Consider the following 5,212-nt stretch of genomic DNA (forward strand, 5'->3'; position numbering starts at 1 on the left):
GCAGAAGTTCGACAGTACATAGAACCAGTACAGTAACAGCTAAACATGGATGGATTAAACATCAGAAGACGATGGCGCAGAGTCAGCAGGATCTTCCATAAGTCGATCCACCGTGAGCTTCTCAGGGGCTATGCCGAGTGACTGTCCCACCTCCTGAATCACTGGGATAGGAGTGGCAGTAGGTACTTGAGCATCTTCAGTCTCTTGGGAAGTAGAGGACATTGGCTTGGCCTTGGGCTTCCTCTTCTTGGGGACATGTGCGGGCAGCTCTTGCAGGATTGGCTTGAAGCCATCACGTTTGATGGAGCCACGAGTACACCGTCGCACCGAGGATTCAACCACCGGGGTGGCCTTCTTGCGGGTCCCCTTCTTGGATGGAGCAGGAGAACGAAAAGATAAGTCCTCTGATGATGAAGAAGGACTAAGTGGGATTACCTCCTGCAGTGAGAGCGAAGCAGTAGCAGGTTCCGACAGGGAAGGTCCTGGAGCATCAGCATCGAAAGCCACATCCCAGGATCGCTTGGGGATCATAATGGGCTCAAGAATTGGCAGCTATAATTGACGAGGTACATGCATAGCAGCAACAGGGCCCATCAGAGCATCAAAGGTGCGTGCCCAGGCATCACCGGCGGCAGAGGAGGCCCATATATAACCCTAGCGGCCCCAACAAAGAGGTTGCCAGACTGAGTGGGTGGAGGGGGTTTGTAGAGAACAATTGCCAGAGGGTTTTCATCATGCACCTCCTCCAACACAGGCGCTTCATCCTCCGGCTCAGCAGCATTGTCCGGGGCAGCATCAGGAGCATCAGCATCAGGGGCGTCAGGATTATCTAGCGGTGGTTCTTGAGCAGCAGGTTCCGCCTCCATATCACCCTGCGGAAGATCAAGGTCCACCAACTCGTGAACCGAATCCGAGGAAGAGGGACTCGACTGATCAATCACCATAGATTCCTGGTCTTGAACCGGATCAGCAGCAGGTGCAGCTAGTGCCGCATCAGGTTCCCAACCTCCTCCAACAGCAGCAGGCGGCTGACCCCAGCCTCCATCCTCAGCATTAGCAGGCGGCTGCTCCCAGCCTCTGTCATCAGCAGCAGCAGCAGCAGGCCCAGGATCTCCAGGTGCAAGCGGAACCGCATTCCATCCCAGTGCAGGATATGGGGGCAGAGCAAACTACAGATTATCATGAACAAGATGTCCAGGGAGCGGATGAGGGTTGCCATTGAGAGGCATCGGATCTTCATCATTAGGAAGAATCTCTGCAGCCGCCGCACCGAGAATGTACACAGGAGCAAACCAGGAAACCTTTGCGCCACCCCAAGCAGAATATTCAGAAAAACTGATACTGCGAGGTACCAGCCGGTCATCTGGGAAGGCAGCAAACACAATAGAACGAACCAAATATGGATCATCACTGACCCAATGGTGAAACTCCCCAAAGGTGTTAACAGCCGCCCGGAGATCTTCAGTATTGCGGAAATTCAACGGGACCCCCAAAAGCATGAGGCAGCCCTGACGAAAACCCTCTTGGCCGTGGAACCCAAGACCCTGATCATGACGCATGAAGCGCACAACAGAGTTTTGAGCAACTGGCTGCGGAACCATGTGTACCGCAGCATAACTCTCAGCAGCGTCTTGGAGCTCAAACAATCCAACTCCCTCAATCCAAGGTTGAGCAGACCGAACATGTAACCCTTGATGCAAGAGAAGAGCAACAACTTCTTGTCGTACCTGAATCACCTCGTCAGCCGGCGGCGCTGGATGGACGTCAGCGATGACAAAGCGCTCGTGACGTCTGGTGATGGGTACTGCAGGCGTGGTGTAGGTCCGAGGCAGACGGTCGACTCCTCCATCAATGATATTGTGACCAGGCGGGAGGAAGAACTCGGGATCAAGCTCAAAGTTCGCCATTGCGGGAGGCGGTGGCGGAGTGACCGGCGGTGGCGGAGTGACCGGTGGTGTCTCCGAGGGAGTTCGAGGAGGCGACGGCGATGAGACAGGACGGAACTGTGTCACAGGGGTTGCTGTTTCGCCAAGAGTATCAGCAGTTCCCGAGATATCAGCGACAGGGGAGGTGGTGGGTCTCTTACAGTTCCAAGTAAGACAATTATTGCGCATAAAAGAGGCTCCTCTAGATCGTGCGTGGCCCACTGTGTTGTCAGAGCATCCAGGCGAAGCCGTACAATTCGCAGCTAGATGGCCCCGAGCGTTGCAAATAGAGCAAGAAAAGATATCCTCAACCATGCTATTAATGAGTTCGTCAAAGGCCAGATGGGCCTCCTGAGAGGAAGGAATATCCATCGGGCAATTAGGCTCGGGCCCAGGGGAAGAAATAACCTCAGCAGGCTCATTAATGAGAGAGGAAATTTGCCCAGAATCCAAACTTGCCACCGAAAATTGATTCCCATCATTCAAAGTACCATGAATCTCGGCTGGATCAGATGTAGCTTCTTGTTGCACATGGGAAGTTCCGAAAATTTTGGCAGTTTGAAAATCCTCGCCGGGAGAACCGGGAGATGAAACTTGGCAAGAAACTGTACCAAACGTAATATGCGGCGTGGATTGATTGCAAGGTGAGATCAAAAGGTGGAAAGTGCAACAAAGTAAAAGTGTGGAGCTGAAAATATGATGTGAAGTAGACCCGGGGGCCATAATGTTCACTAGAGGCTTCTCTCATGATAGAAAATTTTACGGTGGGTGAACGAATTACTGTCGAGCAATTAATAGAACCGCACAAATTCATGACGATATCTAAGGCAATGATCATACATATAGGCATCACGTCCGAGACAAGTAGACCGATACTTTCTGCATCTACTACTATTACTCCACACATCGACCGCTATCCAGCATGCATCTAGTGTATTCGGTTCATAACAAATAGAGTAACGCCTTAAGCAAGATGACATGATGTAGAGGGATAAATTAACGCAATAGATATAAACCCCATCTTTTTACCCTTCATGGCAACAACACGATGCGTGCCTCGCTACCCCTTCTATCACTGGGTGAGGTCACCGCATGGTATGAACCCAAAACCAAGCACTTCTCCCATTGCAAGAATTATAGATCAAGTTGGCGAAACGAAACCCACAACTCGAAGAGAATTACAAGGATATGAAATCATGCATATAAGAGATCAGAGGAAACTCAAATAAGATTCATAGATAATCTGATCACAAATCCACAATTCATCGGATCTCGAGAAACACACCGTAAAAGAAGATTACATTGGATAGATCTCCATAAAGACCATGGAGAACTTTGTATTGAAGATCCGAGAGAGAGAAGAAGCCATCTAGCTACTAGCTATGGACCCGAAGGTCTCTGGTGAACTACTCACGCATCATTGGAGAGGCAATGGTGTTGATGAAGAAGCCCTCCGTGTCCGAATCCCCCCTCCGGCAGGGCACCAGAACGTGTCCCAGATGGGATCTTGCGGAGACAAAAGCTTGCGGCGGCGGAAAATTATTTTCGTGGCTCTCTCTCGTGGTTTCAGATTTTTCGGGGATTTATAGGCAGAAGAGGTAGGGCAAAGGAGCCACCGGGGGCCCACAAGCCTGCTAGGTGCCCCCCAGGCCGCGGGTAGGGGGCTTGTGGCCTCCCCCGGGAGCCTTTGACTTGGTTCTCAAGCTCCATGCGTATCTTCTGTTCCAGAAAAAATCTTTTCGGAGGTTTTATTCCGTTTGGACTCCGTTTAATATTCTCCTCTGAAAAAGGTCAAAAACACGGAAAAAACAGGAACTGGCACTTGGCACTGAGTTAATAGGTTAGTCCCAAAAAGGATATAAAAATGCATACAAAGCATCCAAATTATAGATACGTTGGAGATGTATCAAACATCCCCAAGCTTAACTCCTGCTCCTCCTCGAGTAGGGAAGTGATAAAGACTGAATTTTTTATGTGGAATTCTACCTAACATATTTGTCCTTCGCAACTTCTTTCATGTGACATGAATGTTCAGATCCGTAAGATTCAAAACAATAGTTTTCTATTGACATCAAAACAATAATACTTCAAGCAAATTAGCAAGGTAATCATGAACTTTCAAAAAAACAAGGCCAAAGAAAGTTATCACAAAATCATATAGTCTGGTCGTGCTCCATCATCCCCACACAACGAATTTAAATCATGCACAACCCCGGTATTGGCCAAGTAATTGTTTTCGCACTCTTACTTTCTCAAACCTTTTTCAACTCTCACGCAATGTATGAGCGTGAGCCATGGATATAGCACTATAGGTGAAACAGAGTGTGGTGGAGGTTGTGAGGCAAAAAGGAGGAGATGGTCACATCGACTCGGCGTATCAAAGGGCTATGGAGATGCCCATCAATAGATATCAATGTGAATGAGTAGGGATTACCATGCAATGGATGCATTTAGAGCTATAAGTGTGTGAAAGCTCAAAAGGAGAACTAGTGGGTGTGCATCCAACTTGCTCGCTCATGAAGACCTAGGGCAATTTTGAGGAAGCCCATCATTGGAATATACAAGCCAAGTTATATAATGAAGATTCCCACTAGTATATGGTGGTGACAAAACAAGAGACTCTCAATCATGAAGAACATGGTGCTATTGTGAAGCACAAGTCTGGAAAAAGATAGTAGCATTGTCCCTTCTCTCTTTTTCTCTTTTCTTGTTTGGGCTCTTTGGCCTCTTTCCATTTTTTTGTGGGCATCTTTGGCCTCTCTCTTTTTCACATGGGACAATGCTCTAATAATGATGATCATCACACTTTTAATTACTCACAGCTCAATGCTTAGAACAATGATGACTCTTATAGGAAATGCCTCCGGCAGTGTACCAGGATGTGCAACGATCTAGCTTAGCGTATAACGTTGAAACATCTCGCTAGCTATCTTACGATCATGCAATGCAATATGAAAGTTACGGCACAAGTCATGAGACGGAACGGTGGGAGTTGCATGACAATATATCTCGGAATTGCTATGAAAATGCCATAATAGGTAGGTATGGTGGCTGTTTTGAGGAAGGTATATGGTGGGTTTGTGCACCGGCGAAAGTTGCTCGGCACTAGAGAGGCTAGCAATGGTGGAAGGTGAAAGTGCATCTATACCATGGACTCACATTAGTCATGAAGAACTCATACACTTATTGCCACAGTTTTTATTAGTAATCGAAACAAAGTGCTAAACGCATACTCCTAGGGGAATGGTTGGTAGGTGTTAACCATCGCGCGATCCCGACCGCAACAC

The sequence above is a fragment of the Hordeum vulgare genome, chromosome 7H (assembly GCF_904849725.1).
Source record: "Hordeum vulgare subsp. vulgare chromosome 7H, MorexV3_pseudomolecules_assembly, whole genome shotgun sequence".
NCBI lineage: Eukaryota > Viridiplantae > Streptophyta > Magnoliopsida > Poales > Poaceae > Hordeum > Hordeum vulgare.